Source organism: Heterodontus francisci, chromosome 9 (genome assembly GCF_036365525.1).
Source record: "Heterodontus francisci isolate sHetFra1 chromosome 9, sHetFra1.hap1, whole genome shotgun sequence".
Taxonomy (NCBI): domain Eukaryota; kingdom Metazoa; phylum Chordata; class Chondrichthyes; order Heterodontiformes; family Heterodontidae; genus Heterodontus; species Heterodontus francisci.
Window position 1 is genome coordinate 52429207 of NC_090379.1, and position 17844 is coordinate 52447050.

Below are 17844 nucleotides of genomic sequence, written 5' to 3' on the forward strand. Positions count from 1 at the left end.
CAAGCCCTGCAAACCAGGCAACATCCTTGTGAATCTTTTCTGCACCTTCTCTAGCTTAATCACATCTTTCCTGTAGTGCAGCGACCAGAACAGCACACAGTACTCCAAAAGCGGCCTAACCAACCTACAACTCTTGTACTCAATGCTTCGGCCGATGAAGGCAAGCATGCCATATGCCTTCTTCACCACCCTTGATACCTGTGTTGCCACTTTCAGGGAACTATGTACTTGCACCCCAAGGTCTCTCTGCTCAACAACACTCCCCAGGGCCCTGCCATTCACTGTATATGTCCTGCCCTGGTTTAACTTTCCAAAATGCATCACTACGCACTTGTCTGCGTTAAATTCCATTTGCCAATCCCTTGACCACTTTCCCAGTTTATCTATATCCTGTTGTAACCTTAGACAACCTTCTTCACTGTCCACTATACCACCAATTTTGGTGTCATCTGCAAACTTACTAATCATGCCCCCTACATTCACATCCAAGTCATTAATATATATGACAAACAACAGAGGGCCCAGCACCGTTCCCTGCGGCACACCACAGGTTACCGGCCTCCAATCTGAAAAACAACCCTCCACGACCACACTCTGCCTTCTATCACCAAGCCAATTTTGTATCCAATTGGCTAGCTCACCCTGGATCCCATGTGTTCAAACCTTCTGGACCAGCCTACCATGCGGGACCTTGTCAAAGGCCTTGCTACAGTCCATGTAGACAACGTCCATCGCCCTGCCCTCGTCAATCCTCTTGGTCACCTCCTCAAAAAACTCAATCAAATTCGTGAGGCATGATTTCCCACGCACAAAGCTATGCTGACTATCCCTAATCAGACCTTGCCTTTCCAAATGCATATAAATCCTGTCTCTCAGAATCCCTTCCAATAACTTTCCCACCATTGATGTAAGGCTCACCGGCCTGTAGTTCCCTGGCTTATCCCTGCTGCCCTTCTTAAATAAAGGCACAACATTAGCTATCCTCCAGTCTTCCGGTACCTCACCCGTGGCTAACGATGATACAAAGATCTCTGCCAGGGCCCCAGCAATCTCCTCCCTTGCTTCCCATAGCATCCTAGGATACACCTGGGGATTTATCCACCTTAATGCGCTTCAAAACCTCCAACACCTCCTCCTTTGTAATGTTGATATGCTCCAGGATATCGCTGTTCCCTCTCTTGAACTCATTAGCTTCCATGACCTTCTCCACGGTAAATACAGACGAGAAGTATTCATTTAAGATCTCGCCCATTTCCCGTGGCTCCACACATAGATTACCACACTGATCTTTAAGGGGACCTACTCTCTCCCTAGCTACCCTTTTACTCTTAATATACTTATCGAATCTTTTAGGATTCTCCTTTATCTTATCTGCCATAGAAATCTCATGGCCCCTTTTCGCCCTCCTAATTTCCTTAAGTGTACTCCTACATCCCCTATACTCCTTGAGGGACTCGCTTGATCCCAGCTGCCTATACCTGTCACATGCCTCCTTCTTAGTCCTGACCAGACCCTCAATATCCCTCATCAACCAAGGTTCCCTAAACTTGCCAGCCTTGCCCTTCCATCTAACTGGAACATGTCGGCCCTGAACTCTTCCTATCTCACTTTTAAAAGCCTCCCACTTGCCAAATGTCCCTTTACCTGTAAACAGCCTCTCCCATTCAACTCTTGAGAGTTCCTGTCTGATGCTATCGAAATTAGCCTTCCCCCAATTTAGGACTTCAACCTGAGGACCAGTCCTATCCTTTTCAATAACTATCTTGAAGCTAATAGAGTTATGGTCATTGGTCCCAAAGTGACCAAGTGACTGGTCCCCACTGACACATTAACCATCTGCCCAGCCTTATTTCCTAAGAGGAGGTCGAGCGTAGCCCCTTCTCTAGTCGGACCATCCACATACTGCTTCAGAAAACTATCCTGGACACACTTAACAAATTATTCCCCATTTGATCCCTTAGAACTAAGGCAGTCCCAGTCAATATTAGGAAAGTTAAAATCACCTACTATTACAACCCTATAATTCCCACTCCTATCTGTGATTTCCCTACATATATGCTCCTCCAATTCCCTCTGACTATTGGGGGGCCATCAAAGTGATCACCCCTTTCTTATTTCTAAGTTCTACCCATATGGCCTCGCTGGACGTTCCCCCCAGGATATCCTCTCTAAGTACTGCCGTGATGTCCTCCCTAATCAATAGTGCAACTCCCCCTCCTCTCTTACCTCCACCTCTGTCATGCCGGAAGCATCGGTACCCCAGAACTGCCCATCCCTCAACCACGTTTCCGTAATAGCTATAATATCACAATCCCATGTACCGATCCATGCTCTGAGTTCATCTGCCTTACCTGTAAGGCTTCTTGCATTAAAGTAAATGCAGTTTAGCCTACCAGACCTTCCACGCTCCCTGTCCTGCCCCTGCCTGGCCTGCCTACTGGACTTGCTTGCTTTAACCTCTACATTTGCCTCAACTATTTCATCAGGGAGACTACTACTTTGGGTCCCACCCCCCCTGCAAGACTAGTTTAAACCCTCCCGAGTAGTACTAGCAAACATCCCCGCAAGGATATCCAGTTCAGATGCAACCCGTCCCTCTTGTACAGGTCACCTCTGCACCAGAAGAGATCCCAATGATCCAAGTAGCTGAAGCCTTCCCGCCTACACCAGCTCTTCAGCCACGCATTCATTTGCCTTATCCTCCTATTCCTACCCTCACTAGCACGTGGCACAGGGAGTAATCCTGAGATTACAACCCTAGAGGTCCTGCTTTTTAACCTTCTGCCTAACTCCCTATATTCACTTTGCAGGACCTCATCTCTCTTCCTGCCTATGTCGTTAGTACCAATGGTGAATTAGTTGCTGTAGAATTCCCAGTATTTATAGGGCTGGTCCAGTTAAGTTTCTGGTTAATGGATGTTGATAGCGGGGGGGGATTCAGCAACGGTAATGCCTTGAGTGTCAAGGGGAGATAGTTAGATTCTCTCTTGTTGGTGATGGTCATTGCCTGGCACTTGCGTGGCATGCATGTCACTTACCACTTATCAGCCCAAGCCTGAATGTTGTGCAGGTCTTGCTGCACATGGACACGGACTGCTTCAGTATCTGAGGAGTCGCGAATGTTGTGCAATTATTAGCAAACATCCCCACTTCTGACCTTATGACGGAGGGAAGTTCATTGATGAAGCAGCTGAAGATGGTTGGGCCTAGGACACACCCTGAGGAACTCCTGCAGCGATATCAGTGGGCTTAGATGTTTGGCCTCCAACAACTAAAACCATCTTCCTTTATGCTAGCTATGACACCAACCAGTGGAGAGTTTCCCCCCTACCCCATCATCTCTCCCCCTCCCCACCCCCAGTTTGTACTGATTTCAATTTTGCTAGGGCTACTTGATATCACACTTGGTCAAATGCTGCCCTGATGTCAAGGGCAGTCACTTTTACCTCACCATTCTTGAACCGCTGCAGTGTGATTTGGGAGAGAACATTTCTCTCAAGGACTTGAGAGAAATGGAAAGTTGGAGAAGCAGAAGTAGTTTGCAAAGACAGAGAGGTTAAGGGTGGAGTTTTTTTGAGGAAAGGGTGGTGACAGCAGTTTTGAAAGGGTGGGAGATGGTATCTGAAGAGAGGGAACCATTTACAATGTCAACTAGCATGGGACTAAGAAGGAAAGTGGGGTAGTCAGAGGATTAGGTGTCAGCCATGGCTCAGTGAAAGTCCTCTCAACTCTGACTCAGAAGATTGTGGGTTCAAGTCCAAATCCAGAGACTTGAGCATATAATTCAAACTGACACTTCAGTGCAGTACCAAGGTTGCATTGTACTGTCTATCAGAGGAGACATTAAACCGAGGTGCTGTCTGCCCTCTCAAGTGGATTTAAAAGTTCCCATGGCACTATTCAAGGAGCAGAGGAGTTTTCTCCAGTGTCCTGGCTAATATTTATCTCTCAACCAATACCACCAAATCACACTGCAGCGGTTCAAGAATGGTGAGGTGAGAGTAACTGCCCTTGACATCAGGGCAGCATTTGACTATTATTTGGTAATTTTTGTATTTCTGTTTGTGGGATCTTGTGTGCAAATTGGTTTGCCATGTTTCCTACATTACAACAGAGGCTACACTTCAAAAGTATTTAATTGGCTGTAAAGCATTTTGGAAGTCATGAGGGTGTGAAAGGTGCTAGGTGAATGCAATCTTTCTTTCTCTTAGCAGTAATTGGGCCAAGAGAACAGGAGTTGGTTCTTGTAGACCAGATTAGCTCAGTCTGGGCATGAAAAGGTTAAGGGTTGACCTGATAAAGGTGCTCAAGATTATAAGATAAATAGTGAGTTTGTTTCCCACTGCTCAGCCAGATTGTAATGTGAATGCAGAAGTTTAAAATACCTACAAAAAGAAAAAGAAAGTTAAAACAAAATCTTTAGACAGAGTGGAAAGAATGTGGAATTCTCTACCACAAAACTGTTGTTGAAGCAGCCCATATTTAAAGAGGATTAAACAGTTGTGTTCACAAAAGAGGACCATTATAGGATATGGGGATTGAGCAGGAGAGTGGGATTAGACTATGTAGCTCATATGGAGAAAAATTGATGGGGTACGTGTGCCACTTAATCACAAAGTACATTCTAGTACTGCAACATTCTATGATTCTCAATTTCTTCAGCTGTATTTATTTGTTTAAGAACACATATATATATTTTGAAGTACATCATAAAACCATTTTCTGGTGATTTTTATTTCACCATTTCAGGTAAGGATTTGAAACTGGTTACAATATAGAAAGCTAAACTCATTCAAGAGCTTACAAAAACGAGTGACCACACATGTAAAATGTATTTCAACACTTTGGAAGTAGCATTTTGCCTTTATCTGTGAGGTATATTTCATTAATGAATGAGAACGGGCAGAGACTGCTTGAGTTGTGTACCTATCATAACCTCTGCATCACCAACTCGTTCTTTCACACTAAACCCTGTCACCAGGTTTCATGGAGGCACCCAAGATCACGTCGTTGGCACCAGCTAGACCTCATTGTCACAAGGCGAGCCGCCTTAAACAGTGTTCAAATCACACGCAGCTTCCACAGTGCGGACTGCGACACAGACCACTCCCTGGTGTGCAGCAAGGTTAGACTCAGACCAAAGAAGTTGCATCATTCCAAGCAGAAGGGCCACCCGCGCATCAACACGAGCAGAATTTCTCACCCACAGCTGTTACAAACATTTCTAAATTCACTTGTAACAGCCCTTCAAAACACTCCCACAGGGGATGCTGAGACCAAGTGGGCCCACATCAGAGACGCCATCTATGAGTCAGCTTTGACCACCTACGGCAAAAGTGCGAAGAGAAATGCAGACTGGTTTCAATCTCATAATGAAGAGCTGGAACCTGTCATAGCCGCTAAGCGCATTGCACTTTTGAACTACAAGAAAGCCCCCAGCGATTTAACATCCGCAGCACTTAAAGCAGCCAGAAGTACTGCACAAAGAACGGCTAGGCGTTGCGCAAACGACTACTGGCAACACCTATGCAGTCATATTCAGCTGGCCTCAGACACCGGAAACATCAGAGGAATGTATGATGGCATGAAGAGAGCTCTTGGGCCAACCATCAAGAAGATTACCCCCCTCAAATCTAAATCGGGGGACATAATCACTGACCAACGCAAACAGATGGACCGCTGGGTTGAGCACTACCTAGAACTGTACTCCAGGGAGAATGCTGTCACTGAGACTGCCCTCAATGCAGCCCAGCCTCTACCAGTCATGGATGAGCTGGACATACAGCCAACCAAATCGGAACTCAGTGATGCCATTGATTCCCTAGCCAGCGGAAAAGCCCCTGGGAAGGACAGCATTACCCCTGAAATAATCAAGAGTGCCAAGCCTGCTATACTCTCAGCACTACATGAACTGCTATGCCTGTGCTGGGACGAGGGAGCAGTACCCCAGGACATGCGCGATGCCAACATCATCACCCTCTATAAAAACAAAGGTGACCGCGGTGACTGCAACAACTACCGTGGAATCTCCCTGCTCAGCATAGTGGGGAAAGTCTTTGCTCGAGTCGCTCTGAACAGGCTCCAGAAGCTGGCCGAGCGCGTCTACCCTGAGGCACAGTGTGGCTTTCGTGCAGAGAGATCGACTATTGACATGCTGTTCTCCCTTCGTCAGATACAGGAGAAATGCCGTGAACAACAGATGCCCCTCTACATTGCTTTCATTGATCTCACCAAAGCCTTCGACCTCGTCAGCAGACGTGGTCTCTTCAGACTACTAGAAAAGATCGGATGTCCACCAAAGCTACTAAGTATCATCACCTCATTCCATGACAATATGAAAGGCACAATTCAACATGGTGGCTCCTCATCAGAGCCCTTTCCTATCCTGAGTGGTGTGAAACAGGGCTGTGTTCTCGCACCCACACTTTTTGGGATTTTCTTCTCCCTGCTGCTTTCACATGCGTTCAAATCCTCTGAAGAAGGAATTTTCCTCCACACAAGATCAGGGGGCAGGTTGTTCAACCTTGCCCGTCTAAGAGCGAAGTCCAAAGTACGGAAAGTCCTCATCAGAGAACTCCTCTTTGCTGACGATGCTGCTTTAACATCTCACACTGAAGAATGCCTGCAGAGTCTCATCGACAGGTTTGCGTCTGCCTGCAATGAATTTGGCCTAACCATCAGCCTCAAGAAAACGAACATCATGGGGCAGGATGTCAGAAATGCTCCATCCATCAATATTGGCGACCACGCTCTGGAAGTGGTTCAAGAGTTCACCTACCTAGGCTCAACTATCACCAGTAACCTGTCTCTAGATGCAGAAATCAACAAGCGCATGGGTAAGGCTTCCACTGCTATGTCCAGACTGGCCAAGAGAGTGTGGGAAAATGGCGCACTGACACGGAACACAAAAGTCCGAGTGTATCAGGCCTGTGTCCTCAGTACCTTGCTCTACGGCAGCGAGGCCTGGACAACGTATGCCAGCCAAGAGCGACGTCTCAATTCATTCCATCTTCGCTGCCTTCGGAGAATACTTGGCATCAGGTGGCAGGACTATATCTCCAACACAGAAGTCCTTGAAGCGGCCAACACCCCCAGCTTATACACACTACTGAGTCAGCGGCGCTTGAGATGGCTTGGCCATGTGAGCCGCATGGAAGATGGCAGGATCCCCAAAGACACATTGTACAGCGAGCTCGCCACTGGTATCAGACCCACCGGCCGTCCATGTCTCCGTTATAAAGACGTCTGCAAACGCGACATGAAATCGTGTGACATTGATCACAAGTCGTGGGAGTCAGTTGCCAGCATTCGCCAGAGCTGGCGGGCAGCCATAAAGACAGGGCTAAATTGTGGCGAGTCGAAGAGACTTAGTAGTTGGCAGGAAAAAAGACAGAGGCGCAAGGGGAGAGCCTACTGTGCAACAGCCCCAACAAACAAATTTCTCTGCAGCACCTGTGGAAGAGCCTGTCACTCCAGAATTGGCCTTTATAGCCACTCCAGGCGCTGCTTCACAAACCACTGACCACCTCCAGGCGCGTATCCACTGTCTCTCGAGATAAGGAGGCCCAAAAGAAAGAAAAGATATTTCATTAATAAACATCTGAAGATTAGCACAATTTTGTCCATAAAGAATTAGTTATTTGGGAACTGATGGGAATGCTTGAATGTTCCCACAAGTGTAGTCCTCCATTTGTGCCCTCCCTTATCAGAATCTCACTTTATCTGCATGTCACTGTGCCACTTTGATGACTGCAAATAATTTTGCTAATTCTTACTATTAGTACATTGCATAATTCAGATCGAATATATTTTGACTTGTTCAGCCAAGGAACAATTTTTTTTGTTAAATTTGACAATTAAAGAAAAACAAAGAACTTGCACTTATATAGCAACTTTTACATTCCAAAGAATTTCACAACCAATTAAGTACTTATGAAGTGTGGCCACTGGTACCACTATTAATCCTGTACTAGTATTCTGTAAAGACACTCAATCTCATTTAGATACCAGTGCAACATCATCTTTATGGCAGAGTTAGAAGGAAAGAATGCCTCAGTAGTACAAACTATTTGTTGTGATTCTGTTGTAAATGTCTAGCTCAGTTTTAAAATCATTCTGGAAAGCATGATTTAAACCATCAAATGCCACTTCAAATGTTTTAAATATTTTCAATTACAGATACATTATAGAAAATAAATTTGTCATTTAAGATAGTCATGGGATTTGATTGAGACAAACAATGCACAATGACAAAGAAAAACCTACATCAACAGATGCATTAGAAGCAACACATAGGAGCAATACAAACTGTCAGCTTCCTTACAGAACATTCAAAACTTATGATCGATATAGCAGACATGTAGATCACGGACACTCTTCATAATACCAGGGTGTAAGAATTCTGAAGTGTTCTTTTCCCATAGACCTTAATTTTATATAATAGTGTATAGTGAAGTATGCACTTTGTGCTGCCCCTATCCTAACTCGCACTATCTCCCAGGTACTCATCATATCTGTACACACTGACCTGCATTGGCTCCTGGTCCAGCATTGCCTCAGTTTTAAAATCCTTATCCTTGTTTTCAAATTCTTCCATGGCCTCCCCCGTCCTTATATTTGTTAACTCCTCCAGTCCTACAACCGAGATCTGTGCACTGCTCCAGTTCTGTCCTCTTGTGAACCCCTAATGTTACTTACTCCACGATTGACGGCTGTGCCTTCACTGCCTAGGTACTCAGCTGTGGAATTCTATCTCTAAACTTCTCCACCTCTCTTTTCTCCTTTAAGATGCTCCTTAAAACTAACTCTTTGACCAAGCTTTCAGTCATCCAACCTAATACCTTATGTGGCTCAGTGTCAAATTTTCTAATGCTTCCATGAAGCACCTTGGGGTGTTTTATCATGTTAAAAGAAATACATAAATATATAATTGTTGCTGTTGCTCCCATTCAAATATCAAGAAGAGGACCAGATCAGCTAATGTAAAAAAAAAAATCCCTGACTATCTTAGTGTTTCATTTTAAATGCAGTACTTTTGAACTGTATTTATAGTTATTGCATGGGTGCATAGTGCTACAGTATTGGCAGCTGAGGCTTTATGCTCTGAAAGTCCCTCCTTAAAATCTCTCTCCTACTTTAAGACGCTCTTTAAAACCTACCTCTTTGACCAAGCTTTTGTCATCTGTCCTAATGCTTCCTTCTTTGGTTTGGTGTCAATTTCTGTCTGATTATGCACTTGTGGAGCATCTTGGGGCCTTTTGCTACGTTAAAGACACTATATAAATGCATGTTGTTGTTGTTATTATCTAGCTTTGTTTATACACACTTGATCTCACGATACTTACAGAAGGGTATGGTCCACCTTTATTTAGCCATCCAGAATCCTAATTGCAACACAAGTTCGTATGTATGTTTTTATGCTTCACTCAAAGATAATATCAAACAGATCACACCGTGATAACAGATTTAAAGAAGCTAGTCTGCAAGCAACGAATTCAAAAAATTAGTTGTGTACAGTTGAGTTGTTTAATTGGAATATAATACCTATGTGGTATGTTATTTGTGAATCTAATGACAAATTGTAACGTTAAATTGAGGTTTGAGCCAAAAAATGTTAATGGAGTACCAATTTTGTATTGATGCACATTACAGTGCAGGTACATGCTATTTAAATGACGTTTATGGAGAGGCTACAGAAGACTATAGTCTTAAACCCTGCGTTTGCATTTAAAATGTTTCAACATTAAAGTTGGCAATGGCAGCAGTAGTCTTAAAAAAAAAATTTTATGCACATTTGTAGCTTTGGGAAAATATCAGTAGTGTGTTTCATAAAGGGATTGTTTTCACTTTTCACAAGGGGTCCACCTTCACAATGTCACTTTAGTGTACTTTGTCAGTGGGTTTCTGATTTTAAGATTGTTTTATCGAGAAGACTGAATACAGACACAAAACAGCAATGAGAGACTTGGTCGCAAAGTACAAATACATCAAGCAAAGAGCCCAATGAAAAAGTTGTAGAACTCTTGATTTATCACATTATCCCTGAAGCAACATCCATTTTAATGAAAGCATTTCATAATATATCAAGCTTTCTTGCGCAACTAATTTTAACCAGTCACCATCAAGACAGTACCTGTCACACTAAGTCCCACTAAATCCCACCACCAGCAGGTAAATTCTTGATTTCTCAAATGTGCACAATTTATTTAAGGCTGCATTAGACGGCCACCTTCACATCAACATGAAACAGTTTTGGGTACACACCAACACAAAAATGGCGATGCAAATCGTGAAGAATGAGTCCCCTTCATGAGGCCATCTTATACCAAGTTAAAGTCACACTGCATGTCTGAAATGTATGCAATTTTTTTGGCAGTCTCAGTGTTGACTGTGAAGAATCAGACTGTCACCATCTGAAACTGTTCAGTCAGAAATCATTCACCCCCACCCAATTCTCTGTCACTGACTCATGCTGGATGGATAGCAGCAGTCCTCTATTGTCTTTCCCAAGAGGTTATTGATCATGACAGAGCCTAGATAGCAAGCATCAAAAGGCTATTCAACCACAGGAAAAATAATTGGCCAGGCCCCTTCTATCCTCACCTGACACACATACACATTTTCCAGCAGCAGTCACTAGTTGGGTGATCAGCAGTAGGAATCCAAGTTAATATTTGCACTTCCTAATCAAAAACAGTAACAAATTCAGGTCTGCTGTAGATACCTTCTCAGGTAATCTCTTTTGATAAGTCTGATTCCACCCACCGCCCCCCCCCCCCCATATCCACTTGTAGGATAATATAATTTGAGGATGTAACAATAGCAGGCCCTTGTGATCTGGACCAAATACTTGTGTTGTTATATCTTTTCAACCTCACTAAAGTTGGGCTAAGTTTCCACTAAGTGGACTAAGCAATATGTGAATCATTAAGTTGCTTTATTCCATAGTAAGATGAAGAAACAGAACCATTATAATCAATTTTACTTATTGCATTAATACAACTTATCGTTGCATAATAAAAAATACACGCTATTCAGAGGGATTTCTTGCTTAATTTAAAGCTAATTTCTTAACTCCACCTCCTATGTCCCATCCTCCACACAGCACTTTGCTGTTCCAATAGCCCTGTTTGTTTAATAATAATATAAAAGCAAAATACTGCAGATGCTGGAAATCTGAAATAAAAATAAGGAATGCGGGAAATACTCAGCAGGTCTGGCAGCATCTGTGAAAGGTCACTGACCTGAAACATTAACTCTGCTTCTCTCTCCACAGATGCTGCCAGACCTGCTGAGTATTTCCAGCATTTCTTGTTTTTATAGCCCTGTTTTTAAGCTTTACTCCAGCGTCAGCTTCAAATCAGTCTTCACCCCCGCACCAGCAACACCCCCCACCCCTCCCCCCCAAACCCACAATAAGGAATCCACCATCCTAACCTGGATATAGCCTCTGCCAAGTTCAAATGAAAAAGAGTCCTCCCAACGGCAATGAGTGTGAACCCGCGACCTCTACCAACTAGAAGGACAAGGGCAGCAAATTCATGGGAACACCATCACCTGCAAGTTCCCCTCCAAGCCACACACCATCCTGACTTGGAACTATATCGCCATTCCTTCACTGTCGTTGGGTCAAAATCCTGGAACTCCCTTCCTAACAGCACTGTGGGTGTACCTACCCCACATGGACTGCAGCGGTTCAAGAAGGCAGCTCACCACCACCTTCTCAAGGGCAATTAGGGATGGGCAATAAATGCTGGCCTGGCCAGCGTCGCCCACATCCTATGAATGAATTTTTAAAAAAGAACAATCACTGGAATGTCAAACTATCTTTCATTTTCCCCTGGTCACAGGCCCAGCCACTCCATCTGAAAACTAATTTATACTTAGGGATCCTCTCAAGAGCTCAAGATTAGCATTTATTTTACACCAAGGTTTGACTCCTCTCATGTCCCAGTACATAGTCTGAAATCCCAAACATCAAGTCAAATTTTAGAGTTCCACCATTATTCTTACTCAAGGCCGAGATTAAACAGGAACCTTCCTGGATTATATGACCAGTTTTCTATTTCTGTATTGTACAATGTATAGGCATTAGTTACGAACCTCATTAATTAATTTTCATAATCAGCCGGGAAAATATCGGCTATAATCCCGCCCCTTCCCGTCCCTATTCTGCCCCTTATTCGTTCATGAATTTGGGAAGAAGTGGCAATCTGTACTGGGACACTAAACGTGAACTCATTCATCCGCCAAACTGTCACACTGCAAGCCCGTACATCAAATCAAGCAGAACAAGCAGTTCTCCCAAACCACTTCGGAGTCGGATGGGCTGGAAAAGCAACATAATGTTAGAAGATGCCAGAATTTAACTAAAGAAGCTTCATAATTTGAAAGAAAATAGAAGTGTGTGATAAATATTAGTTAGAAATTCTAAAATGAAGCGCATTTTACGCTCGTAATACCAATGATGGATTCCAGTTAAGCAAACGTTTACAACAGCTCCTTTCCCCACAGATCATAAAGATTTTAAACACCTCGGACACTTTTTAAATAACCACACAGAATAGAAGATTCGACAAATTAGCTTTCTCAATGAAGTCTTTACATTAACCATTAGGGTACTGGAGCCTCAAAAAACTGTCACGATGATTTTATGACTTGTACAATGTTACAGATATGATGTTATATGTTTTTAAGAAGCCTCGTATTTTGCCCTTCTCTAACCCTGTTTATGCTTACACACCAGAAAGTAAATCTAATATCTGTCTACAGTTCCAACACCCACCTTAACACAGAGGAGACTTTTGCAACTTCCTTCTCTCGACCAGCGGAGGACTGCTCAAGGAAACAGATTCTTGAGAGATTTTCTTTATTTTCATGGAAAAGTAGTCTCTCAGAGACATCCACACTAATACATTTTGGATCTACATTGCAGGTTGTTTCCGAAGCCTCCGTTACATTTCCAACACAAGCTGCGCTCCAGAGAAGCTCCGACTTTCCAGTCTCGTCGCTCCAGGGCTCAAAGCGTCGAAACTACGGGAAAGATACTCACTGATTGACAGGTCGTCAGGTGCGCGCTTCTTCATTGGAGGGAGACGTCGTCCGGGCAACAAGCGGCGATCTGTTATTGGTTGGTAACTTGTATCAGTTATCGCCCGCCCCCTGTTTCGACCAATCAGAATGAGGGAGTGTGTATGTCGCAAGGCAGCGCGTGCCCGCCCAGCGAGCGGAAGCGTGGGCTGTGTCTTAACCATTGACAGAGGACAGTCGCCTGGTATTGTTGATCAATTGCACATCTGTAAATTGACGTACGGTATTATAGGTACGTAGGATCACCTCTTTACACTCTCATATAGTGTCACTGGTGCACTTGTAGTAGCCTAGTTCCGGATTTAAAAGTGGTCAAACACATACAAGATCTGAAATAGTTAAATCCCCAGCCCTCAGTGGTGACGGAGGGAAAGTGCCCTGGAAGGAGCTTTCAGTGCAGCTGGCTGGCGTCGCTGAGGTCCTGTGTTTCAGTTGGGCAATTGCTAGCTAATCTTTGACAGACCATCCATCGTTGCTACGTGAACACTTCCAAAAAAAAATCACTGTTCCTCGCAAATTCATTACTGCTTTTGAAAACGTCTCGAAAGCTAAGTTAACGTGCTATTTGCGGGACTTCGTGAATTTAAGCTAATTTTATTTGTAAACGTTTATAATGCGGTCGATAAAGGCCCGCGTTTTAGTGCTTTTCTATATTTAATTAACTGGTAATATTAAGAGCCTAACCGTGGCTTGCCGATCTCTTCCTGAGAAAAAGATTTCACGAAGTGTTCTTGTCAAACTGCAGAAAAATAAGAGCAAAATACTGCGGATGCTGGAACTCTGAAATGAGAACAGAAAGTGCCGGAATACACAGCAGGTCTGGCAGCATCTGTGGAGAAAGAAACAGTTAACTTTTGAGGTCTGCGACCCTTCGCAGATGCTGCCAGACCTGCTGAGTATTTCCGGCACTTTCTGTTCTCATTGGAGAAAAATAAGAGTTGGTTACAGGCGAGGTAAGAAAAGAGAGCATGAAATGAACTTTAAACTGGCGCCAGTATTACAAGTGTGATTGGCCCATAACTAAGTTTAATTAATTATTTATTTTTTCATGGGATGTGAGCGTCGCTGGCAAAGCCAGCATTTGTTGCCTGTCCCTAATTGAGAAGGTGGTGGTGAGCTGTCTTCTTGAACCGCTGCAGTCTGTGTGGGGTAGGTACACCCACGGTGCTGTTAGGAAGAGAGTTCCAGGTTTTGGACCCAGCGACAGTTAAAGGAACAGCGATATAGTTCCAAGTCAGGATGGTGTGTGGTTTGGAACATTTGCTGTCCTTGTCCTTCTAGGTGGTAGAGGTCACAGGTTTGGAAGGCACTGTTGCAGGAGGCTTAGCGGGTTGCTGCAGTGCATCTTGTAGATGGTACACACTGCTGCCACTGTGTGCCGGGTGGTAGGGGGAGGGAATGTTGAAGGTGGTGGATGGTGTGCCAATCAAGTGGGCTGCTTTGTCCTGGATGGTGTCGAGCTTCTTGAGTGTTGTTGGAGCTGCACCCATCCAGGCAAGTGGAGAGTATTCCATCACACTCCTGACTTGTGCCTTGTAGATGATGGTGGTGGACAGGCTTTGAGGAGTCAGGTGGTGAGTTACTCGCTGCAGGATTCCAAGCCTCTGACCTGCTCTTGTGGCCACAGTATTTATACAGCTGGTCCAGTTAGCTTTCAGGTCAATGGTAATCCCCAGGATGTTGATAGTGGGGGTGGGGATGTCGGGGATTCAGCAATAGTAATGCTGTTGAATATCAAGGGGAGATGGTTAGATTCTCTTGTTGGAGATGGTCATTGCCTGTGTTATGGTCATGTGAGGAAGGGCCAAAGGGCTTCCCTCTTTTCCCTCTCCTTGTTTAGCCACAACAGGTTTAATTCATTCTTAAAGTGGATGTACTGGCCAATTCAGTAAGTGTTTGATTACTTACATGCTATGATCATAGCAAGAACCAATTGGACAGGTTTTCTTGAGTTTAACAAAAAAGAGGTTAACTTTATTGTACCTAAACCGAACTAAGTAAAATAATAAACTACGTGCCAACTTTCATACGCACACATACACTAGAGTTTCACACAAACACACAAATAGGTTACAGAGTGGGGAAGGGTAGATTGGTTGAGTTAGAGTCCATAGAAAAATGGGGTATACAGTCTATGGAGTTTGATGATTTGGCTGGCTTCTAGCTGAATTCGATGGTCCTGAGGCTTTTAGTTTGAAGAGGTAGATGAATGATTCAGTGGGTCTCTTGGACACAGAGATACAGATGATTTCCTCCAAAGGGGTTTCTGATTGTAGCCGGAGTATGTAGAGGTGATCAGTCAACAGGCAAGGTTCGAAGCTTGCAAGCTGAAAAGGAGAGAAAGGAAGGACCACCACTTGGGTCTGCATGTTGCAGAGTCCAGATGCTTCTCAAACTACTGCAGAGAAACGCCAGGTTAAAACCACAGGTGGGGGTGGCTGTCACATGACAGTTACCCAGTGATTCAAACATGGTAGTTAGCATTGTATTTCTTCTTGCTAAAGTTCCCTTAAACATCCTGGGTCTTGGTCTTTGCTGGAATGAGCAGACATTTCATCTCCACCTCACAGGCCTTGCAATGTAGGATACAGTGTTGCAAATTAGGTGGCCATTCTAAGCTGCTAGCAAAGCCATCTTTTATCTGTTACTTTTTACATTTCTTTAAAAAATTTAAATTCAGATCTCCAGTCAATGGATTAAAGGAAATTATCATTCAGCAAAGTATGCTGGCATAACAACTGGCACATGTCTGGTGTAAATGTTACTTGCCACTTATCAGCCCAAGCCTGAATGTCGTCCAGGTCTTTCTGCATATGGACACAGACTGCTTCAGTGTCTGAGGAGTCGGGAATAGTACTGAACACTGTGCAGTCATCAGCAAATATCCCCACTTCTGACCTTGTGATGGAGGAAAGGTCATTGATGAAACAGCTGAATATGTTTGTGCCTACGACACTACCCTGAGGAGTTCCTGCAGTGATGTGCTGGTGTTAGATGTTTGGCCTCCAACAACAACAACCATCTTCCTTTGTGCCAGGTATGACTCCAATCTTTGGAGAGCTCCCCACACCGCCTCCCCCCCCCCCCCCACCCCCGATTCCCATTGACTTCAGATTTGCGAGGACTCCTTGATGCCACACTCGGTCAAATGCTGCCTTGATCGCAAGTGCAGTCACTATCACCTCACCTCTGGAGTTCATTTCTTTTATCCATGTTTGGACCAAGGCTGTAATGAGGCCTGGAGCTGAGTGGCCCTGGCAGAACCCAAACTGAGCATTGTTGAGCAATGCTGAGTAAGTGCCGCTTGATAGCACTGTCAACTACACCTTCCATCACTTTGCTGATGATCGAGTGTAGACTGATGGTGCAGCGATTGACCAAATTGAATTTGTCTTGTTTTTGTGAACAAGACATACCTTGGCAATTTTCCACATTGTCAGATAGATGCCAGTGTTGTAACTGTACTTGACCAGCCTGGCTAGGGGCACGGCTAGTTCTGCAGCACAATTCTTCAGTATTACTGCCAGGATGTTGTCAGGACCCATAGCCTTTGCTGTATCCAGTGCCTTCAGCTGTTTCTTGATATCATGTAGAGTGAATCGAATTGGCTGAAGACTGGCATCTGTGATGCTGGGGATCTCAGGAGGAGGCTGAAATGGATCATGCACTCGGCACTTCTGGCTGACGATGGATGCAAATGCTTCAGCCTTGTCTTTTGCACTGACCTGCTGGGCTCCCCCATCATTGTGGATGGAGATGTTTGTGGAGCCTCCTCCTTCAGTTAGTTGTCTAATTGTCCACCACCATTCATGACTGGATGTGGCAGGACTGCAGAGCTTTGATCTGATCCATTGGTTGTGTGATCGCTTTGCTCTGTCTATCACATGCTGCTTTCACTGTTTAGCATGCATGTAGTCCTGTATTGTGGCTTCACCAGGTTGGCACCTCATTTTTAGGTATGCCTGGTGCTGCTCCTGGCATGCTCTCTTGCACTCCTCATTGAACCAGGGTTGATTACCTGGCTTGATGGTGATGGTAGAGTGAGGAATATGTTGGGCCATGCAGTTACAAATTGTAATTGAGTACAATTCTGCTGCTGGTGGTGGCCCACAGCACCACATGGATGCCCAGTTTTGAGCTGTTAGATCTGTTCTGAATCCATTTAGTATGGTGGTAGTGCCTCACAACCCAATGGATGTTATCCTCAGTGTGAAGACAGAACTTCATCTCCACAAGGACTGTCTGGTGGCAGTCCTACCAATATTGTCGTGGACAGATGCATCTGCAACAGGTAGATAGGTGAGGGTGAGGTCAACCAGTTTTTCCCTCTTGATGGTTCCTTCACCACTTCCTGCAGACCCAATCTGGCAGATTTGTCCTTCAGGACTCAGCCAGCTCGGTCATTATTGGTGCTAGCAAGTCACTGTTGGTGATGTGCCTTGAAATCCCCACCCAGAGTACATTCTGTGCCCCTGCTACTCTCAGTACCTCTTCCTAGTGGTATTCAACATGGAGGAGCACTGATTCATCAGCTGAGGGAGGACGGTAGGTGGTAATCAGGAAGTTTCTTTGGTCATATTTGACCTGATGCCATGAGACTTCATGGGGTCCGGAGTCAAATTAATTTGTATTGTTAAATTACCATAAGTTGAAGGACTATAATTTGGGAAACTGCCATTATATTCTTCTCTGATCAACAATTTGCAGTTGTATATCACTTTCAACATAAAAATAAAGACTCAAGGTGCTTCATAG

General features: G+C 44.4%; 1 protein-coding gene across 1 annotated transcript in view; it reads right to left on the reverse strand.

Moving 5' to 3' along the window:
• The window catches only part of LOC137373757 (SERTA domain-containing protein 2-like), a 46886-nt gene extending 33822 nt beyond the window's left edge, over positions 1-13064 (reverse strand). The window contains exon 1 of the mRNA XM_068039072.1: positions 12785-13064. The gene's annotated coding sequence lies outside the window, so the exon portion shown is untranslated. The remainder of the gene's footprint in view (positions 1-12784) is intronic.
• Between the last annotated feature and the right edge of the window lie 4780 nt (positions 13065-17844).